This window comes from Petromyzon marinus, chromosome 35 (assembly GCF_048934315.1).
Source record: "Petromyzon marinus isolate PM22_M1 ecotype Great Lakes invasive population chromosome 35, UKy_Petmar_22M1.pri1.0, whole genome shotgun sequence".
Classification (NCBI taxonomy): Eukaryota; Metazoa; Chordata; class Hyperoartia; order Petromyzontiformes; family Petromyzontidae; genus Petromyzon; species Petromyzon marinus.
In genome coordinates this window covers 4,343,062-4,367,221 of record NC_133701.1, presented here as the reverse complement: position 1 = coordinate 4,367,221, position 24,160 = coordinate 4,343,062, and the positions used below count along the sequence as shown (strand labels likewise).

The window sequence follows — 24,160 nt, the reverse complement described above, 5'->3', positions numbered from 1 at the left end:
ATCCAGTATGGAAACCAAACCAAACGTGGCAGCATCCCCCATACTTGTATACGCTTGCACAAATATACGTTCTACGCATATACAAAGACACTCACATATGCATCTCTCTTAGACGTGTAATGTCCCATAAACCCATTGCCGAGACCACATCTCTCCGCCTTTGAAAAAAGATAACCGAATCTGCCCTGCGCAGCACTTTCACAAACGCTTCTGCTGTAATCGAAAAAAGCACAAGTCCTTTGCAAGAAAAATGTTCTCCTAAATGATTGGTTTTACCTTTGCTTACGGATTGCATTAGCACATTCTGTGGTTACTCCCGATATGTCAATTGGAAATAACTACTCTTTATTAAAGCTATAAAAAAAGCCATTCATATCAATGCTCGGTAATCTTAAACACCTGTGCCTTTGCTGTTCACATGTTGCCCGACAAACGTGTTATTTCATTTATTCGCTTTGAGACGGCTTATTTATAATAAAAAAACACGTTTATTTTTGTGCCCCATGTTTATTTAATTAAATCACGCGCGTATATTAGGGTTACGTAATATCCGACTGTGGAATGGTTCGCATCGGACGAAATGATTTAAGATGTACAGTGCCGGCAGTAGGGATGCGTAGGAATGAGAGGTTTTGGGAGCAGTCTGACCTTGACCTGTGACCCCCTCCGTGAAAATCGACACCGCGCGAGGTATCGTGATCCTGGGCCGTCCCAGAAATTTTCCATCAACATTGGTCAAATGGTTGAAGAGTACATCGTGGAGAAAGCCATCGCAGGAAAGCCATGAGAATGTGTGCACACCTCGCTCCAATCATTCTTTTAGGCCAGTACAACCATTGCCAATCACGAATAATTCACACGCGGTGACGAGCACTGCTCGAATCATTTCAATAGTCATACCCAAGACACGCAGACGCACAGGCCAAGACAAAGATCTCCCGATGTCCATAACGACTGTTAAGGTACCTGATGTTAGCCCCACACCTTTCAAGGCATGCCACACGAGTACCATGCCCAGTCGCCTTTGTCTCCCATTGTTGATGACTAATCATGGACTGCACCAGGTACTCATTTTACGGTTGAGCTAATCAATGAGGCCCAGGACAGACAGGTTCAGATGCCACTTAATATTATATAGAGCAAGGAATCGTACCCAGGACAAAGACAAGGACGACACGCACACACACACACGGAATGGCACGTACACACACACGCGCGCGCGCGCGCGCAAATACGATCCCGCATATGTTCATTAGAAACTCCCGAGGGAAGTGCTACTGGCGAGTACCTATTAAGACTGGCACGGTGCATGAGACATATCGTACCAGTCGCTCACCTATGGGTCGACTCAAACAATTTGAGAATGAATCAATCTGGAGTAGAGGCCGACCGAAATTCGGTTTCGGTGCCAAAAGTTGGGAAATGGCCTTTTTCGGCATACTTTCGGTTTCGGTCGAAAGTACATTTTTTTTACTTTCGGTGTGGTTTCGGTTTCGGCCGAAACTGATATTGACTTTCGGTCATCATTCGACAACCGAAGATCTATTTTTAGAATAACGCTAGTGCTATGTCTACACTCTGCCTATCGGCCGGTCAGTCGGTGCTAGGCAATCCAATGCGATAGGCTGCAAACACAGTACACACACACACACACGTACACACATACACACACGTACACACATACACACACACGTACACACACACACGAACACATAAACACACATGTACACACACACACACAAAGATCCCCCATATAGCCTTAACAGACTGTAGGGGCAAGTGCTGCTAGCGAGCACCTATGAAGGCCGGAACGGTACACGAGGGGGTGGGTGGCCAGCACCACGCCCGACCGCCTTTGTCTCCCTAGTGGCAATGTTTACACACTGCACCAGGTACTCATTTGAGGCTGAGTCGACCTAGGGGAGGCCCGGGACCGACACACACGTACACACATACACACACGTCAGCAGCAGCAGCAGCTTGGGAGCGAGGTTACAGCCGCAACCATGATCTGCTAATGTATATACGACCGGTCAACAGACGGCAGCCTGTCTGGCTGAATGCATGAAAAACTGTTGTTTCTTAACTACAACATTCGTTTGTTTGGATATAACTACTAAGTAAGTAACACCTAAAGAGTTTACATTTAGCGACTCTTACTGCAGGCTCTGAATGATAAGTTCTAGATTTATTTTTAATTAAAGTAGCATTGCATCATGACATATTTCATAAATCTTATGTTCGGTAACTTCGGTCATATACCTTTCTGTTTCGGTCTCGGTCGAAAGTGTCGTTAAACTTTCGGTTTCGGCTTCGGTTTCGGCCGAAAGTAAATTTTTTACTTTCGGTCTGGTTTCGGTTCTGGCTTCGGTTTCGGCCGAAACCAGAAATTCAGTTTCAGTCGGCCTCTAATCTAGAGGGAGGCCCAGGCTAAGTTCTGATAGCACTTGCCACTGGCTGGCACCTACCGCTGGGAATTGAACTCAAGCCTCCCTGGGCTCATGTTTCTCAATTTAAATCACCATGCCACGCTTGACAAAAGGCATAACCCCCCCGCCCACCATAGCCTTAACAAACTCTTGGGGCAAGTGCTGTTAGCGAGCCCCTGTGAAGTTGAAGACAACACAAAGATGAGTGGTTAATGCACTTTGAGTTTCATGCCAGAGTTCTGGAGTTTGAAATCACATGGAGCTCCTTTACTCATGTGTGCATGGCATGCAGCTGGGGCATTATCGAGTAAGGTGTGCCAGACGAGGATGTGTGTGTATTCTACTGCAGATATTTTACAGCATTTCTCTTTCCAAAGGAGTAGGAAAATGTTTGTTCCGTTGCTTTTTGAGAATCATTTTCAAAATTACCCGCGAGAACATTGCCACTCGAATACACCGAATACAGCACTTGCAAGGGAATAACCACACTGTCTTGAAAGGAAACGTTCCCCCGAGCAATTTAAACTTTCCTTTCACATGGACGTTTACATACATATTGTTTTAGAGTTCGGAATACAATTCATTGAAATTCTGCCCGTGTCTCCAATGAATTGAAAATGTGTTTTAACCAACAATCTGATGCCCCTTACAAACCGACGTTAGCTAGCAGCATTTATTTAACCAGCAAACTCCGAACCGGTTTTCACCTTCTGGTTCTCATCAGCAGAATCAGGCTCGTTAATGAAGAAAATACCGCCGGGTCGTTCAGACGTTTTGCGACGCCCAAAATAATATATATTAATGTATGCAAAGTAGACCAGCACGGTGGTTAAAGCAAGGGGAAAATGTATTAAATCCCCACCCCCCCCCACCCATCTCGCTCTCCACCCAGCAGTAAAAACGGGTACATCACAGTTAATCGATCAGCAGGTCACCTTGTGTGAGATAAAGTGCGGGTATACGTCCGCCTCTCCCAAGACGCCTGGCCAGCGTGGGAGAGTGGGCCAAGAATTCCCTTTAGAAAGTGCGGGTATACGTCCGCCTCTCCCAAGATGCCTGGCCAGTGTGGGAGAGTGTGCCAAGAATTCCCTCTAGAAAGTGCGGGTATACGTCCGCCTCTCCCAAGACGCCTGGCCAGCGTGGGAGAGTGGGCCAAGAATTCCCTTTAGAAAGTGGTCCTCTGGAGCTCCTTCTAGCGGAGGCCATTCCACCAGCTGATTATTTGAGCAAGCAGTAGCAGGGCCTCCACCTTTTGTAATCTTTGCCCCGCCGGAATGTCAACGAGGGCCCCACAGCAACAAATGGACGTGTTCGCGCGCAGCGCACGGCGGACACCGCGCGTACGAAACTCATGCGAGCACGAGCAAGCTGACCACTGCACAACCCGAGGAACTTTTTTTGGGGCACAGCATACCCCGGGGGGGGGAGGGGGGGGGGGGGAGGCTCCACGACTCCGATCTAAGACAGGACGTCCTTGACTGCAGACAGTACCCTACGTTTGGCCGGCTTCCACGAGCGAGTCAAAAAGCGGTCCGAATTTCGGGAGAGAGATGGTGCCCGCGCGGTCAGAAAAAAATGGGAAGCGCGCCGCACCCGCCTTTTGAGAGAGCTCACCTGGGCCCACCTCCTTAATGAGCCACCTGCTCCGGCGGTGGCACTGGCCGAGAGACCCGGCGGGTCGGGGCGCCGTGGAGCCACGGCACCATCTGCGCGGAGCGGCCGGCTGGAGCACAGAGAGCAGCGCCGCTTGGAAGTGTCATCGCTCGTGCCCTGCTCGTGGCCCGCCCGTCCGCCCGCCGGCTCGCCCGCTGGCTCTATCGCGACAAGGCCCTCGTGTAAATGAGCAGAGGCGCTCTTCACTGATGTGACAATAACATGATAAATGAGGCCAGACCACCCCAGCCACCGCCCCCCTCCACCACTCCCCGCCCGCGAGGACAAACTGAAAGTGCCCTGACGTCAATTTTTTTTTTTTACCAGATGTGAAACTTAAACGGCGGCAAAGGCTACGAATGGTAATGTAAAGCTACATTTTAAGTGTTTTGTAACACTCAGATTAACAGTGGGGGTTTTTTTGTACAGCAATTTACCGGCTTTTTTCATTTAGCCTACGATAGTCAGAATGTACTTATTGTGACTGTCTCAGCAGTATTCAAGGTTAGACGGTTATTAACAAACTGTTGATAAACACTGCATTATAAATTTAGGTCGACACATTTACGCAAAATTTAAATCAACACCGTCTCAACCATATATTTTTGGTCACCTATTAGGACACCACCCCACTGCAACAATTTACAAATGCACAATATCATAGTCCCAAGATTAAAGCATTTGCAATTCAAATAACCGTCTGCCCAATAGCATCACGATGCTGCAAATGTTAATGAAAGGTGACTGCATTGTTTCTCTGGGTCCCTGGAGTCTCACACGTGCCAATCATCGCATTCACCCCATACCTCTCCGTGGCCTTACACCGATGTGAAGCATCCAATTAAACCGCGGTTACAGGTTCGTACGGCATTTCGACGAAGGAGACGCACAGTCTTGCCGGGTGGCGTCATTTTCATTGTGCAAGGCTCCCGTTAATCACGGCTGTGTGTCGAGGAGCGTCGAGAACCTGCGAATAAGCCAATCCACCACTCACGACTTTGCCTCCCACAGGCGGTGGGATGAAATAAAATGATGACAAAATAGCATGACACCTTTTTTTAAAAATCTCTTCTTAACTAAACTAAAAAAAAATATCTATTTTTACCAGGTAAGGCCCACTGAGCTCCATATCTCTTTTTCTGAAGCGACCTTGCCACACAAATGACAGCCCAACAACGAAGGGGCTTATCACGTGGACATTTAAAGAAGCCGAATACATCCGTTCCTCAATGTGGAGTGAAAAGTGGGAGGACTCGGAGAAAAATCCCACACCACCACGGAGAGGAAGATGCAAACTCCAAATATACAGCAGGCGTCAAGGCTCGGGATCGAACCTACGACCTCTTCTGTCTCCCCACAAGCGGTTCCTTAACTTGCTGCTTAAGACGCGGCAAAACAATTTCAATTTCAACTCAGACGAGGGGACACGTCCGGGACAGGCACGCCGTTGCCTCAATTGGTTTTGCAATTGTCCCAGAGCATTTTGGCGAACACAAGCATCGGGAACATAATGCAGCTGCATAGGTGAGGATGGTAAAGAGACGCATTATAAATTAAACAAGCCGAACAACGCGAGACAAGGACATGCTAGGGCGGCCCGCACACGGAGCGACGCAACATCTGCGGAATCCTGATGAGACTTGCCGGCTCCCTTGCTATTTACTGCACATTCGCTCATAAAAATGCCACTATGCCTTTGCTATGAATCTGTTTGAAGAGGCGCAACGTGCTTTGTAACCCGAGCATCACACCCTGTCATCGCCTCCTCGCCAGGTGTTGGATCAGACACGTGTGGTATATCTGGGCCACCACCAGAGGTTATTTCACAACCGTTGTTCACGACAACAACAACAACACAATTGGTTTCCGTTGACCTTTCGTCGACCTTTCGTCACATTTGTGTGTACATAGTCCGTCAATCTCGACCAGCTTGATCATATATCTAATATCACAGCGTATGGCATATCACACATTGGCACACACATACAAAAGACTAAGGATTCACCACACGTAGCCTTATAGACGTATTCGGGGAAGTGCTGCTAAGGGGGGGGGGGCAATTAAGGCCTGCGAGAAACACGAGAGAGTGGTACAGCCAGCAGCACACCCAAGTCGTTTTGTCTCCCCAGTGCAAATGTTTACACAACATGCCAAGTACTCATATAAGGCCAAGTCGACGTAGGGGAGGCCCAGGACCGGTGCTTTTAGCACTTGAACACGTGACCCGGAATCAAATTCGGGTCGCCGGGTTCAGAGCGCAATGCGCCGAACCGCTGCACCACCGCTCAACCCAAAACGCACACAAGGCCCCTTTCAAATGAAAACAGAGATTGTCAAAGAGGTGATGTAAGGAGCCAACGAACACACAAACACACACAGCCGCTGTTATATAATGGATGCCTGCCGTGTCCCGTATGCATCAAAGCGAAATCACAGGCGCCGATGGGACGACGAACACATTCCGGCGCTGGGCGAACACGCGGCTGAACGGCTTCCAGAGTGTACGACAGCAAACTCGGGGGGGATGAATCCGACTCGGAGCCAACGCACACACAGCGCGGCTTTAGTTGTTGCGGCCTCCCCCCCCCCCATTGCGGTTCGTCATCGTTCCCGCGCGAGCGGTCGGGATGACCATCGCAATATTTATCGCGCGCCACCGCAAGCACTAAGATAATTAAGGGGGGCATTTTACCGTTTCCCCCAAAGATTGTATCAAATCACACGTAATTGGGGGCTTTATGGAGACACAAAAGCGTACTAATAGCTACGCCACAGTTTCTCGATCGGCAGAGCCTTGTTTGTTTGGGTCGGGTGCAGGCGAGTCCCACCTCTTGCAAGGCGTTTGGCCAGCGTGGAAGAGTAGGCCAAACATGCCTGCTCAAATGGGGGTTCTATAGAGCTCCCTCTAGCGGAGGCTCTGCCGCCGGCAGTGGTGCGTGGGCATGCATTTGCGGGGCTGCGCCTTTAAATTGCACGTATTTATTTTAAGGTGAGAAGAGGACGAGTCTGCCTCTCCTCCTCAGCCAATGGGAGGGGTTCAGGAGTCAAGCCACTAAGTTCACGCGGCTGGAGTATACAGGTGACGTCAACGGGCTTAGAAGCTTACCCCCCCTCCCTCTCTATCCCTGTCGCCACCGGTTGGCACCTGATAAAAGGCACGACCCGTCGGCTAACAGCCAGTCCGCTTGGGCGCAACTCAGGGCTGCGGGAGCAAGTGTCTCCTGGCCGGCGTTTGCCCTCGCGGAATTTCACGGGATCAAACTGCCCGCGCCTTTTGCTCCAAGGAACTCGTTGGCAACTGCGTTCTTGGAACAATGGGAGAATAAAAGAGGCTTTCCGACACAGTTAGCCATAATGCGGCGTTTGCGATAGGTTGTCAGCACCGGGTCTGTTTCTATGAATGCATTATCACGGCTTGAATCGCGCTTATCTAACCGACTGTAGCAGGTGGTAAGTCAGAAATGCTGACTCCATATCTCATCATTTTACAGTTGCTGCCACCGGGACCCATCTTAGGCCCTCCACTGGGTTTGATATATATTAATGATCTGTCAGCAGCGGCTATAAAGAGAAGGTGCACCTGCATGCAGCCAAAGGACACAGCTCTGCTGGGCCAGAGTGTCTGTGCAAATGCTATTACCGATCTATGCTGCTGCATAACCATGACCGGCAGTCTTTGTAAATGGACACGGGGAAAAAAAAATACCGTTGATTAATCAACAACAAACCATCCGGGATCAATTACGAAAATTGTAATTGAATTATTACTGCTGCACAATGTGGGCTCTTAAAAAAAACAACCGTACACAACCCAATCACATCACGATTATTTTTTGTAGACTTTGCGGGAAGGTCGGGGACGAAGCTTGTCTGTGCCGTTTGACTTTCCGAGCGGCTAAAAACCAGCAAGCGACAGCGTTCGCAATGCCTCACAACGTTGACATCTCAGACTGCCAGGCGGCTGTGAACAATTCACACAGGAATTTACCAGGTAAGGCCCACTGACCTCAATAGCTCCTTTTCAGAAGCGACCTGGCAACGATAGCTCAACGAAGTGACTTATCCTATGGAAATGTATAGCAGCCAAATACTTGAAACGCATATTTGAAACGCAACCAGAGGACCCGGGAAAAAATCCACTCGACAACGGGGAGAACATGCAAACTCCAAATATACAGCGTCAGGGTCAGGATCGAACCCATGACCTCCTGTAGCCTAGGCGAGGCTGTTAACATCTCGCTACTGTGGCAACCCATTAAATGAGATTATAATATACCTCATGGTGGGACAGTTGGAAAAAAGTGGGGACGTTTCTGAAATAGTCCCTTGCCTCTGTCCACCCAAGTGTGTAAAATGGGTAACACGATAGATGAGCAGCATGCCGTGTGTGGTGCGGTAAAGTGTAGGCACCCCCACCTATTCTAAGACGTCTGGTCAGCATGAAAGAGTAGGCCAAATACCCTCTAGAGGTAGCTCTCTAGAGCTCCTGCTAGCAGAGGCCCTTCTGCAAGCAGTGGTGTGGGTGAGCACTGACAGGGCTGTAACCTTAACTTTAATAATCATTTAATAATAAACTCGTGACTTAAAGAGCGTAATGAGAGACAGATTCCCTAATGGACCGAGGAAGGGAAATCCACAAACGCGGAGCCTGGCTGAATAAAGCTCCATCTCCCACAGAACACAGTCTGGTCTTTGGGATAATGAATAGGCCAGAATCAGCAAAACTATGTTTTCACAGTGGAATATAAAACTTAAGCAGATTGGTGAGATATTTGAGTACCAGCCCATTCAAGGCCTTAAACGCGGAAAGAATAATCAGTGCAGCAAAGAAAGAATCGGAGTGATATAGTCAAGATTTTGATCAGGTTAAATCCCGGGACTCGTAATCTATTTAAACACTTTTAGAAATGCCAGCAAGTAAGGAATTACAGTAATCCAACCTTGATAAAAAAATATATATATAAGCATGCGCCACCAGCCTATCGGCATCAGGAAGGGACAGCATGGGTGTTAGTCGAGCTATGTTGCGTAAATGAAAACACGAGATGTTGGTGATATTACGTACGTGGGCCTCAAAATGTCAAACTGGGGTCTAGGATAACACCCACGTTTCTGACCTCAGAGGAAGACTGAATAGCAATCCCCTCTATTGCCAAAACCATCCCATTATACGCACTTGATGTGGAGGGCCCAACAACATAATCACTGTCTTATCACTATTTCATTTAAGAAATGTTAGGTGCATCCTCAGCAAGACAATGTGACAGTACGGAAACTGAAAGTATGGTATCAGTCGTAGTGTCTTAAGATAAACCTGCGAGCCGTCAGCATCAATGTGTTGCAATATAAGCCACGACGACGACACATTTGAACAAGTGGTAGCAGCATATACACAGGCTGAACAGCAACAGAGGCCCTGGTAGCAGCAAATACACAGGCTGAACAACAACAGAGGCCCTGGTAGCAGCATATACACAGGCTGAACAACAACAGAGGCCCTGGTAGCAGCATATACACAGGCTGAACAACAACAGAGGCCCTGGTAGCAGCATATACACAGGCTGAACAACAACAGAGGCCCTGGTAGCAGCAAATACACAGGCTGAACAACAACAGAGGCCCTGGTAGCAGCAAATACACAGGCTGAACAACAACAGAGGCTCTGGTAGCAGCATATACACAGGCTGAACAACACCAGAGGCCCCAAAATTGAGCCCTGAGGAGCCCCTGAGGATACTAAACCATTAACAGATGAGCCAACAGAGAGCAGTCCCTGAGACGCCTCAAGAAGTGTCAAGACGATTTGGCGAAATAAAATTATTAACAGAATCGAAAGCGGCACTAAGATCCAGAAGTGCCTAGATGGCCAGTGCACCAGAATCGAAAATCATGAATAGATGGCTGTTTCCGTACTATACATCACTCTAACGCCCGACTGAAATGGCTCCGACAACTTAAATTCTCAAACAATATCTTTGATCTGCTGAGCCGCCCACACGGCTCAATCATTTTAAGACGAAAAAAGGTAGGTTAGATATTGTTACGTCTATAATTTGCTAGACTTGCAGGGTGCAGATTTGGTTTCTGAAGTAGTGGAATAAGAGGAGGCGATTTAAAAGCGCATAGGTACCACTTTCGCTGCTTAAGCTGCGCCCGTGTGCACTGTGAAACACAGGGTCGGGTGTTAAGTCCTGCCCAGAAGGGGGCCTTAACCTCTCCAGAAGTCGTGTCAATCTGCAAAGTGTGAAAACGATGAGGACGCTAAAAGCCCACCGAGGGTCGCACAGCAGCCACAGGAACCTCACAGCAATGTCCTCCAGCGCGCTCAAGGAAAATAAAGACAAAGAAAAATCCCCCCCGTATAGCGTGAATAGACTGTTGGTGCAAGTGCTGTTAACGAGTTTAACATATGAAGGCCGGCACGGCACACCAAGGGGGTGGGTGGCCAACAACCACGCCCGGCCACCTTTGTCTCCCTCGTGGCGACGTTCACACACCACATCGGGTACTCATTTGAGGCCGAGTCGACCTAGGGGAAGGCCCATGACCGGTTCAGATAATCGTCACAGGTGATGGCCGTGCGCGGGAATGGAACTCGGGTCGTCGTAGCGCTAACCACGACACACAACGCACACAACACTTGGGCACCACACCTCTCTCCCTGTTGGGAAAAGAAAAAGAAAAAAAACCTTTTCCAGAGCTTCAAAGGCCAAGCAAGGGCTGTTTGAGTTCCCTACCAGCTAAAAATAAATACTGTACAGTAAATATGCTGGTTCACGTCAGGGATGCTTTCCTGAAAGGTGCGTCGACGAATATCGAAACGACGTCAATCCAAGCGATTTACAGGGTGGGTGGTGGTGGGTGGTCGTGGGTGGTGGTGATGGGTGGTGGTGGTGGGTGGTGGTGATGGGTGGTGGTGGTGGGTGGTGGTGATGGGTGGTGGTGGTGGGTGTTGGTGATGGGTGGTGGTGGTGGGTGTTGGTGATGGGTGGTGGTGGTGGGTGGTGGTGATGGGTGGTGGTGGTGGGTGGTGGTGATGGGTGGTGGTGATGGGTGGTGGTGATGGGTGGTGGTGATGGGTGGTGGTGGTGGGTGGTGGTGATGGGTGGTGGTGGGTGGTGGTGGTGGTGGTGGGTGGTGGTGGGTGGTGATGGGTGGGTGGTGGTGGGTGGTGGTGATGGGTGGTGGTGATGGGTGGTGGTGATGGGTGGTGGTGGTGGGTGGTGGTGATGGGTGGTGGTGGGTGGTGGTGGTGGTGGTGGGTGGTGGTGGGTGGTGATGGGTGGGTGGTGGTGGGTGGTGGTGATGGGTGGTGGTGGTGGTGGTGGAAGCGAAGGCTGAGAGGCGATGTGTAACAAGAACGGACGGACGATGCTGTGGGGTTGAGCCGACGCAAGTCGGGTAAGTGGTATTAATAATAAAGTGACGACATATTTGACTTAAAAGGGGGAGACGTAAAGCTTGGTATTACTGTAGATATATGACAATTATATTCTTGGTTCTTTCGGTAAAGTCACGTAGAAGGGAAACAATAAAATAATAAAAATATAAAACAATAAAATTCTCACGACGTTTAGACTGCAACACTTTACCGAAATAATCAAGAATATGAATCCCTGCAGTCACGAAAGCTTGAAATCAAAATATAACAATTATGTTAACATTAGGATGCCTGGACATACACTTAGTTGTTTTTGTATACAGTATAGCCACGATTCCGTCTACTAACTTGAGTAGTTTGTAAAAAACTAAAGAGTAGGCTAAATACCCTTATAAAAATGCTCGAGCATTTCCTTCGCAAAGTTTATTTATGTTAAAAATAGTTGCCAGTGCCAATTATTTACACCGAGTCTGGAGACTTTTTTTTTAAAGAGGGTCCTGCATTGAGATATTTGAACAATTCCATAAATGAGTGTTTGGTTTCACGTGGGAAGTAACCGGATTACACGGAGAAAACCCACAAACACGAGGGGATAACACTCAAATCTCCACACCCAGAGATCAATCAATCGAAATTAATTGCACATAAGGACCGAGCCCGTTTTTTTAATGGAGTTTAAATGAAGACAGTTGTAACTACATTGGGTATATTTTTCCCTCTCAAATACTGAAATAATATAAATGCTTTAACAACCGAAACAAGACGTCACCCTTTTTTTATTCCTTAATTAAAAGGAAATAATAGTCCGCATTACGGCCGAGTGAGAAATAGCTTACGAAATGTATCCGAACAGAGGTACAAATAAACAAAAAGGAAAAAGATGTGATTGGAGGGGGGGGGGTAGGGCGTAACTTGAGGATATCAATTATGAGAACCAACCTCAGCCTGCTTTCATCAGCTCTCTCGAAAGCGACATCCAAGAGCACATCTAAGAAACGGGTTATTACCCAATCTCTTGAAGGAATACATCTTCACCGACATCCGAGACAGGTGACTGCACGCCTCCTGTCCGTGTTTGTCTCTCCACGTGCGACAATTTCAAAAGTATTTTCGGTAGACATCCCGTCGAACAAGACGGCCTTTCCGCAGCAATGATGAGAATTATTATGTTTTTTGTGCTACACAGCGTCTCGTCACTCCAGCCTTCTTCTTTATTCGTATGCCCGATGGAGAACAGCGATTAGCGATGTAGATGCGAGCGATTAAGCCACTCAATGGCTCTGTTTGAGAGTTTATAGCGAATAAGTCCTCGGAAGAAGTCAAAAGGCGTTTTGCATGTTTGCATCAATGTAAGGTTTGTATACAACTATGCGATTAAAAGCAATGGGACAATGTTACGTTAAATGGCGAATCATTGTCAGTGAAGCTGTTGACGATTTTAAATGGTTTTAACGACTTACCAGATATTCTTGGGTCTTTCGGTAAAGTCACGTAGAAGGGAAACAATAAAATAAAAAAATATATAAAACAATACATTTCTCACGACGTTTCGACTGCGACACAAGCAATCATCATCATGTGTGAAAACCACAGTCACGAAAGCTTTAAATCAAGACTTACCAGATGTATAAATATACCAATCAATCAAATAATTTACAAATTGGCAGTTCTATACGCATTTCATTAATGAAAACAACGCCGTCGTAAGAAAAAAATAAAAATAAAAATCAAAACAATAAAATTCTCACGACGTTTCGACTGCAACACAAGCAGTCGAAACGTCGTGAAGATCGGGATGCAATCACCTGGCCGATGTGGAATTTTCACTTCAATCTCGCAGCCGCTAAATGGAGTTGTGGAAGAAACCTCCGGAGCATTTCACGTGCTGGAAGGGCCCTGGGTTGGCGCGCCGAGCACGGCCACTGCCACATTAACGAAAGCAGCAGGCTAGGCACTTGGGGTAGCCCATGCATCGTCGCCGAGGGGATTGGCTGGTACCACCTGAGGGGTGGTACAGTGAGGGGAAAAAAGTATTTGATCCCCCGCTGATTTTGTACGTTTGCCCACTGACAAAGAAACGATCAGTCTATCATTTTAATGGTAGGTTTATTTGAACAGTGAGAGACAGAATAGCAACAAAAAAATCCAGAAAAACGCATGTCAAATATCTTATAAATTGATTTGCATTTTAATGAGGGAAATAAGTATTTGACCCCCTCTCAATCAGAAGGATTTCTGGCTCCCAGGTGTCTTTTATACAGGTAACGAGCTGAGATTAGGAGCACACTCTTAAAGAGAGTGCTCCTAATCTCAGCTTGTTACCTGTATAAAAGGCACTTGTCCACAGAAGCAATCAATCAATCAGATTCAAAACTCTCCACCATGGCCAAGACCAAAGAACTCTCCAAGGATGTCAGGGACAAGATTTTAGACCTACACAAGGCTGGAATGGGCTACAAGACCATTGACAAGCAGCTTGGTGAGAAGGTAACAACAGTTGGTGCGATTTTTCGCAAATGGAAGAAACGCAAAAGAACTGTCAATCTCCCTCGGCCTGGGGCTCCATGCAAGATCTCACCTCGTGGAGTTGCAATGATCATGAGAACGGTGAGGAATCAGCCCAGAACTACACGGGAGGATCTTGTCAATGATCTCAAGGCAGCTGGGACCATAGTCACCAATAAAACAATTGGTAATACACTACGCCGTGAAGGACTGAAATCCTGCAGCGCCCGCAAGGTCCCCCTGCTCAAGAAAACCATATACATGCCCGTCTGAAGTTTGCCAATGAACATCTGAATGATTCAGAGGACAACTGGGTGAAAGTGTTGTGGTCAGATGAGACCAAAATTGAGCTCTTTGGCATCAACTCAACTGGCCATATTTGGAGGAGGAGGAGGAGGAATGTTGCCTATGACCCCAAGAACACCATACCCACCGTCTAACATGGAGGTGGAAACATTATGCTTTGGGGGTGTTTTTCTGCTAACGGGACAGGACAACTTCACCGCATCAAAGGGACGATGGACGGGGCCATGTACCGTCAAATCTTGAGTAAGAACCTCCTTCCCTCAGCCAGGGCATTGAAAATGGGTCGTGGATGGGTATTCCAGCATGACAATGACCCAAAACACACGGCCAAGGTAACAAAGGAGTGGCTCAAGAAGAAGCACATTAAGGTCCTGGAGTGGCCTAGCCAGTCTCCAGACCTTAATCCCATAGAAAATCTGTGGAGGGAGCTGAAGGTTCGAGTTGCCAAACGTCAGCCTCGAAACTTTAATGACTTGGAGAAGATCTGCAAAGAGGAGTGGGACAAAGTCCCTCCTGAGGTGTGTGCAAGCCTGGTGGCCAACTACAAGAAACGTTTGACCTCTGTGATTGCAAACAAGGGTTTTGCCACCAAGTGCTAAGTCATGTTTTTGCAGAGGGGTCAAATACTTATTTCCCTCATTACAATGCAAATCAACTTATAACATTTTTGACATGCGTTTTTCTGGATTTTGTTGTTGTTATTCTGTCTCTCACTGTTCAAATAAACCTACCATTAACATTATAGACTGATCATTTCTTTGTCAGTGGGCAAACAAAATCAGCAGGGGATAAAATACTTGTTTCCCTCACTGTCGATGCTGCCACCGTGAGTGTAAAGCTTCGTGAATAGACCTTTTGCATACTCTTTGGTTCTTTCGGTAAAATCACGTAGGTATAAAATGAAATAAAAAATCACGACGTTTCGGGCGCAACACAAGCGTCCTCATCAGGTGGGAAAGCATAGTCTGCTGCTGATGCAGACCATTTTCAATGCTTTTTTATTATTCCCAAAACTATCTTTTCAGTGAAACATTATAACGGAACCCCCTTCTTTAATTACCTTCTGGATTCGCTACCATGGCAAACTTGCGATCCGGAGATAAAATTGCTCCAGAAAAACATTGGTAGCATTAGCCACCCTGGGAGCAACCGAGAATCCAATTTTGGTCCAATGGCTCAAAGAACATCCGAGACCATTGTGGTTGAGGATTGTGAAACACTACCCCCTTGCTAAATCATCACGCTCTAAGGAAAGGCTGCAAGGAGTGAATGGTAACTCAAATGGGATGTTAGGCTAAGTGCTGAGGATAAAGCACAACACTTTTTTTATTTTTTACAGCTCCTTGTCTATCCACTGCTAGGGGGGATGCCGGGCCATTCCGTGCCACGATGGTCGGTGTGAATTTAACAGGGGACTGCAATGAGTTCAGATGTCACTCACCGCCGGAATCAAACTCACGTCTCGCAGGGTTCACAGTGCGGTGTGCTAACCCCTGCCCCACTGCTCCACCCTAAAGTATCTTGAGCATAAATTTAAAAGGAAATGTGTTCATGTTTGAATGGGAACATTAAACCAGTTTTTTTCCCCCTCCCTGCAGAAATCTGTGGGTTATTTTCCCCGTGATGGCCATTGCACAATTACCTTGGGAATATAATTTCACATCTTGTTCAGGTGCCCTCTGGGGCCGTCCTGGTAAAAATCGTTTCACGTCTGCACTACGCACGAGGATGTCTCTGTGTTTCTTTTTAATACAAACATTGTTATGGGTTTTTCAATCTCATCAACATTTCTGACACCTTTTTAAAAATTGTTTTCAAAAACCGTCTAAGGTGCCAATTCATGCGTAAATAATGGAGGAAATTTAAATAAAATCACAACTTAGTGGAATCTCATGCCAACCAAATGTGCTTCCTGTTAAATTAAAAAACAAATACTGCAAATTTCGCCAGAAAAATGCAGAGCCACCACAACTTTTAAACAGCTGTCAATTTCTTAAGATTCGTGAATGTGGGCATGGTTAATGCTGAGACCCGAAAAAAGCATTGAGATGCGCACGTAAAAAAAAAATGCTGCTTTGGCATGCTCACAGAAACGATTGCACTGGTAACTTTCGCAGACACACTATATCGCTTTCCCAATACATCCACTGCAAAATCAGGTACCGCTCAGCCTCGTCTCACCACAACTCGGATAAATTGCCCCCCGTGTGCCCCGCGATACGCAAAGTGAGGCCGCCTCGAGCCGAACCGGAAGTCCAGGCTGGTGCAGGAGCGAGGGAGCGATGGATGGACACACAGGGCCCGATCCGTGCATTGGCCAATGTCCATTTTCACTCGATTGTTGCTTGAAAGAACGATCTGTTTCAGGAATTTCATCCAGATGTAAATCTGCCCCATACTATATTACTTGTATAATAATACTAATAACAATAATAATTTTCCAAGCCTATATCAATCCACAGTTGGATTAAATCATCCTCAATCATCCTCCTTGTCAAGGCGCTCTGCTCCTCCCACCTAGCTTAAAAGACGCTGCGATAGCAGCGTTCATTGAAGCGCTGTCGTCCTGACAGTTCTGTTCCTTCACCTGAAGAAGGCTACTTGTGTTGTGGCCGAAACGCCGTGAGAATTTTATTTTACTATGTTTTATTTTTATCATTTTATTTCCATTCTACGTGACTTTACCGAAGGAACCAAGAAGATGACATTCTCAAGCTGTGTCAGTCTTGGGGATTATTTGAACATATTTTACCAGTTGGTTGGCAAACTGGTGGCCCAGAGTTAATTGAGATATCTCTCGCCACTGACGTTAACCTTGCCCGGGAGTCGAACTTGGGAGGCCAGATGCACGGCGCGGTGTGCAAATCACCACTCCACCACAGTGACTTGCATAGCAATAATTTGTTGGTAAAGTGTATGATGAATGTGTTATTTAAAATGTGTACGTAGAAAAGTCTCAATCGTTGTTGGAAATAATAAAGTTTACTGGAACGAATGCTGTAATGCGCAATTTGTCCTCTTGATTATAATTACATATGCTACGGGATTTAAAGGGAGTATACCAATTTATAAAGCGGCTTGTACGTTTTAGCTCACCCAAAGTAATTGTTCTGGTAAGCCCTATATAGCGTAATTTAACTTTGACTGTATCATTAGCAGTAACGGGAACGAGTGGTGACATTTGTTTTTGTATTTATAACTATGGGCCAATTTAAAAGTGCAATCATCACCCTAATTATGTTTTAATGTTTCTTTAACTTAACGGTGTGGCCCGAGCCAACTTTTTTTTTACAGGAAATTACACAGTTTATATTTATCATGATATTTGCGCGGTGTTTTCAACGCCTCATTGATGATCCCCGCCACTGCTCCGAATGGCTTTGATCTGCCAAGGAAACTGCGATGGCTCCATCAACGGCTTAAAAGAACAGCGTGATGGTCGCTGTACCCCACACCTCCTCCGCAAGTGGAGAATTAAAGACAACCCCCAGTGCGACTTGCGGCCACCCGTACCAGACTATCGGACCATATGTTGCGCTGCATCCCTACACGCCTCCGCTCTCCGGCGGACTGAGCAGTATTAGTCACGCTACTCCCGTTGCCATCGCGTGGCTCACGTAATTAAACTTGGACGTGCGATTTACGCATGCTATACGCTAGAAGAAGGAGGAGGGAGGGAGGAGGAGAAGAAGGAGAATAAGAAGAAACTTCTTGTGTAACGCAGTTGCTTTAGCACCGCTTTCCATTTGGATGCACTCACACATCCAGAATTGGACAGTTCTCCCACTTGCCTACCCATCGCTCCCCTGCCCCAGGCGTCGATTCTTGACTGTTTTTTTATTCTATTTATTGCTGATCTCATTCATTGTGCTGCCGTGAGACTCTATTATTTGTGGATAATTTGGAGAATAATGCTAAAGTTCCCTGGGAACAATTCAGAGTCGTGGATCATAAGAGAGCGGCCAAAAGGGGCGTCAAGGTTGATTGCTCCACATTCGAGGAGAATTTTGGAAGTAAAAACCGGGTTTTTGGAACCCACATTGAACAGGCGTTAATTTTCCCAAGGCTTCAAAAGGCGATTCGCCACTGCAGATATGGACCGCGTGCGTACGATTTTGGGACGGGGGAGTCACGTGACCCCGACCGTCAGAGGCACGGCATGCAGAGGCTGGATCCGACATCTCAGCTCGCCTAATTAGCTATGCACTGCGAGCGCTCGTTGGAAAAGCACAACCCCTGTTTGCTTGCGCGCGGATGCTTAAAATCCCACAGGTGCCTCGTGAATGAGAGCGGCATGGCGTGTGCTTACATCGCGGCCAAAATTAAATCGGACGCCACGGTGAAAATCCATGCTGCCGCCGCAGACTACACTGGAGGCTCACAATAAAAAGAAAGATCCACGGAGCCTGATGACGCGGCGCCTAGCGCACGCACACGACATAATAAGCGGAGTGTCATTACAAACGAGCTTTGTCCAGGCCTAGTTGCACCAACCCAGAGAGAAATATTCAACGAAGCTTGCGATGACCCCGCCCCCCCCCCCCCCGTTATAGTTGAGCCGCGTTCAGATTAAACCAGGGCACCACACGAGGACGGACAGACAGGCGGGCGGGCGGGCGGACACAAGGACGGAGAAATAAGCAGACGGACAAAGATATTGTGCTGATCGATGTTTTCGAAGCCAAACATGTACACAATATTTTACATTTTACAAAAAATAATAATAACAAGTTTCACAAGACATAGTAGCATTAGTTAAAAAAATAAACACTTCTCCAATTTGAGGGCTTTGATCCGGTCTCCTGGGGGTCAGCGGGACGCCTCTAATAGACACCGTCTAATTTAGTTTTGTTGAACTTGAATAGGTTTTCTCTGTCATTTCAAGAACCACACTTCGCTGTACCTCTTCATTAAAAACACATTGATTTTTTTTTGGTCCACATTAATAAGCAACACTTCAGATAAGAGAAAACCTCTCAAATGTAATCCCTTTCATTTCAAAAGCAGTGCATAATGGAAGAAAAAAAATCGCGTTTCGTAATCTCCATCGAGTTAATAGAAAATCAGTGAAACTTCTAAACACGGACAAATTGCTGCTCACATCTTGGAGTTAAAGAAAATTGGATTGCTTATAATTTCATTAAATATGCAGATTTTTTTTTTGCTGAAAATCCAGTACATGCAATTTGCTTCCCATATGAAAGGTTAACATTTAAATAAACCAAAACATTGGTTCTGCGTGTAGTGATTTATATTAGCCTTAATGATCTCAATCAGCACCTTCAGTTTTCTCTGGGATGGACTGTTCGATGCAACGACAGTCCGCAGGTCAGGGGTTCCTCTGTCTTGATTGAGCATGTTATTGATGCATCTCCAAGTGGTCATGATGGAGATAGAGTCACTGCCGGCTGCAGCAGTAATTAACAAGAGACGTGACCAGCACAGGAATCAGGAGAGCCCCTGCTAAGCGCATTTCTTAACAGGAACACACGCGCACGCATGCGCGCACGCATGCACGCACGCACAAAGAGCGGACACATGCACACGCAAGCGCGTGCACAGAGCCACACACGAGGTAAGAGCGCATATGCATGCGCTGCGAGGCTCGCTAGCAATCAGGGATCACAGCTCAATCAGTGGAGGGGGTGACCCCTTGCTCACTCCTGCAGGCCACCCAATCTCCGTTCGCCGTGCCCCACGCGCATGTAAAACAGCACCTGAAACACTCTCTCGATTTTCCGTGTCCGGGCAGCTCTCTCGAGCATGGGGGGGGGGGGGGAGAGATAACCGCCGTCTTAAGGATCCTGAGCGAATGTGGGAGCACGCATCGGCATATGGAATCACTCAGTTGCCAAATCCGCACGCTATGTTTTTTTTTCAACAGAGGCCCACAGTTGTTCCACAAAGGTCAATCTACGAACGTGCCTCGCTCTCTCTCTCGTCTCGTGGCGATTGCTTTATTTTTTGTTCCCTCCTCCTGGCCTCCTCAATGCCCGCCAACCCCCAAACCAGCGACGTGGGTCACGGTCGTGTGAACTCTGCTCATGCCGCCTCCAGGTCACACGCACAGATGAAGATCTCCCGGGTAAGAGCCCACATCGGCTGTTAGTGCGGTTAGCCAGCGCTTATGAAGGGGTGGGTGTTGCCAGCACCACGTCTGGTCGCCTTCCAGTGCTGATGTTGACACAATGCACAAGTTTACTCATTGTAAGGGTGAACTGACCAAGAGGAGGCACAGGACTGATTCTGATCAAACTCACCACTGATATGAAGCAGTGGGAGGAATCTAACTTGGGTAGTTGGGATTGTAACGCAGTGGGCCAACCAATGCACCACCACTCCTACACAGACTCATACATTTTCAAGTTCATAATAGTGCGGTGATAGACGTGAGATGCCCACATAAGAATAACCCTGCACCAACAATGGAACACACAAAGACAAAGATCCCCCACATAGGCTCAACAGGATATTGGGGCAAGTGCTGTTAACCTATGAAGGCCTGCACGATACACTAGGGGGTGGGTGGTCAACAGCACGCCCAATGTTTACACATTGCACTTGATACTCATTTAAGGCCGAGTCGACCTAGGGAAGGCCCAAGACAGGTTCAGATATTCTGTCAACAATATTGGTCGCGGAGCAGACTAACGACTTCACCCCCCCCCCCCCCCCCCCCCCCCCCCCCCCCCCACACACACAGCACCATGTATTCTCACAAGACAAAGATCCCCCTTATAGCCTTAACAGACTGTTGGGGCAAGCGCTGTTAGCGAACACCTATGAAGGCCGGCACGGCACACGAGGGGGTGGGTGGCCAACACCACGCCCGGCGGCCTTTGTCTCCCCAGTGGAAATGTTTACACATCGCACCAGGTACTCATTTGAGGTTGAGTCGACCTAGGGGAGGCCCAGCACCGGTTAACATAATCGTCACTGGTGTTGACCGTGAGCGGGAATCGAACTCGGGTAGCCGGGTTCGTAGTGCAGTTTGCTAACCGCCACACTACCCCTCCACCTGCATGTGCACGATGGCGAGAAGATGTAAGTAAAACACTAAGACCATAAACACCGCTGCACCGGCGCTGCGGCGGATAGGGCCCACAAGAGGCCTACCTTTTGGCTCTGGGCAGCACCACCTGCCCACTCTGTTTAAATGGTCGCGAGGGCTTTCAATTTTCCCATTCCGAGACGCATGAAATGTTGAAGGTAAAATTTTGCCATAAAAATAGTTTAGACTTAAAATGGAAAATAAAACCATGGGGTTTTCAAGCAATTAGATTTACTGCCTTTTTATAGCGCCACGCAGGAAGGTGATACGCAGCTGGAAGCTCCATTTGAATGACAGCAGAGCCACATCAGCATTTCTTTAAACCCTTTCCTTGCCAGCTTGAATGATTCCATCTGTGTGAAGTCACAGGCTCAAGCTCCAAAGGAACCCAACCTCTCTCTCTCTCTCTCTCCATAGTTATAGTTTTCATTTACTGTTCAAGTGATTTAAAAATGATGTTTTAGTTGTATTTCCCCGTGTTTAGAGTTGATTTTACACGTCCTGCACATGTTTCAGTATGCATCCAAAAATTAAATTTGCAGAACCGCATGCATTATGCGCAAATAAATTTCAAAACATTCCATTGATGTTGCTGTTCAATCCCAAATTTAGGGATTCAATTGGGATGTTCGACCAATACCAGTTGCACTGAATGTTTTGCTTTAGCCAAGGGAGAAAACTCAACACACAACAGGGCGAGAACATACACACTCCAGAGAGAAAAGGCACCCGAGTTTAGTATCGAACCCAGGTACTTCTTGTTGCAAGGCACACGTGTTACCATTGGGTCACCCTGGCACCCAAATTACGTGAAATAAATGTCCGATTTTAATGGACAAAATCTCGCGGTTCTTGCATTATCATTATTATTGTTATTTTCAATTATGGTATGCCTGAACAATAATGCACACTTCTGTCCAGTATGTATTTTAATATCAAGATGGAATATTCAAACATACAGTAGTAGCGTTCTTTATTGTCTAAAATAAAATAAAAAAAACGTCTTGATTACCTCGAATGCCACACAAAACGTCCTACATTTTAAAATCCTGTATCAGCTGGTAGGTTTACTCAGGATGCTGGGACAGAACACAAGAATGGCGGTAATGTTCTTGTAGCCACGTTGAGAGGGAAAGGGTGAATGTGTCATGTGGCGCGGGAGACAATTGCATTAAGCCAGACTCACTTTTTCACTAAAATATGTGCCAGTAGAAAGGATTCAAATGCATGCATGCTAATGGAACAATGCAATTACTGTAGAGCACTTAACGCATTCATCAAACAATGTTATTTTAATTTTGGAATTAGGGCTTAATTAGTATTTGTCCTTGCCTAATGGTCACATTACTTTGGTTCAGACAGCGTTTCCCCTTTAAGTGACGAGCATGTCTACCTATAATTAAAAATATGAACGTTATCGCATGTGTCTTATACGTGCATTGTAGTACGAGAGGCGGCTAAAACACGTTCTGAACGTGATGCTCTGAGCGTATCCAATAGAATTGCTTGATTTAATGCCATTATTTTTAAGAGCCCGTTGAGACCAGATGTCTCTCTCCCTCTCTCCCAAGGGGACACCTGGGTAAAAATAAATGCATCGACACAACAAACAGGTTCGAGTGCAACAGTTAAAATGAAAATTTAAACATCAGAGGAATATCACGTGACAATTTTTGTCCAATAAGATATTATGACCACTGCCATCGAGTTACCCGTGAGTCTATATTTATAGTATGTGCATTAAGGTACAATACACGGCATTAAACTAATTGGCAATTAATTCAAAAAGGTTAGCCAAGGTTAGTGCATGCCTAGTTAATGCTAACATAAGGTCAGTGCAGGTGCTCTTAATTATCTGCTGTTTAGATAATTAGCAATTCATTATGACACGTATGCTGCACAATTTACTAATCAGTCATTAATAGGCAAATATCACTACAAACAGGAAACAAATCATCTGCCAGTTGTGTGTTTTTGTAACCATACTGGCCTCTTTGCAAAGGCTTATTAATCTCTGGCACTGCATTGGCAGTGGTGCACAGAACCCAAATAACGAAAACTCGGACGTATTCATCAACAGCACTGCCGGAATGAGAGAGAAAATGTGTACAAAATGCAACGTTCCAGGCAATGGGCCTTCATCAAAGCAGAGATAGGCGTTGGGGGGGGGGAAGTCCTTGCTAAAGCAGTTGTTGCTCACAGGTGCGCTGAGCTTTGTAGGCGCGGGCACGGGACACGGCCGCCGCCGACACAAACAGGTGGAAGCATACAAAGCAGTGACCGCGAGCCGCAGCCTCCGCTGCGTTTAAATCTCAAGGCCGAGCGAGCAGGCAAGGCAGGCAGGCGTGAGGCTGGACGCTGGCTTGACCCGCCGATGGCCCACCGATCAAATGCCACACCCCTTCCCGCTCCACTCCCACGCGCCCGCTCCGGGCTGTGCTTGCGGACACAACCAACGTGTGCGGAAGCCACAAGCGAGAGGCGAAGTTGCAGCAGCACCCCCCCCCCGCCTACACGGACAGTTGAAGCAAGGAGGAGCCATGCGCTGGCACCACCACCACCGCCGCACACACACGTGGGTCGTAGGCCACAGCGCCAAACGCGTGCCGGCCGGTGTTCCGCGCAGTAATCGGGTGCAGTCCGCGTTCTCCTGTGACGGCGCGTGTTGTTTTCGCGACGCGAGTTGGATATAACGCGGTGAATGCATTGGGGAACACGCGTTTTCGTGTTTGGTTATAACGCGGCTGCGAATTGGATGTTACGCGATTGAATAAACGGAACTACGTCGCGCGTGTGGGGATAAGCGGACGTACGGCTGCCTCACCGTAGCATCGC

General features: G+C 47.2%; 1 protein-coding gene across 13 annotated transcripts in view; it reads right to left on the bottom strand.

Moving 5' to 3' along the window:
- LOC116948983 (receptor-type tyrosine-protein phosphatase delta-like) overlaps positions 1-24,160 on the bottom strand; it is a 614,820-nt gene that overhangs the window by 313,110 nt on the left and 277,550 nt on the right. Inside the window, exon 1 of one of the 13 annotated variants that reach the window (XM_076071863.1) lies at positions 4,044-4,328. The exons of the other annotated variants lie outside the window; for them this stretch is intronic. The gene's annotated coding sequence lies outside the window, so the exon portion shown is untranslated. Of the gene's footprint in view, positions 1-4,043; positions 4,329-24,160 lie in introns of those variants that run through there. 13 annotated transcript variants of the gene reach the window in all.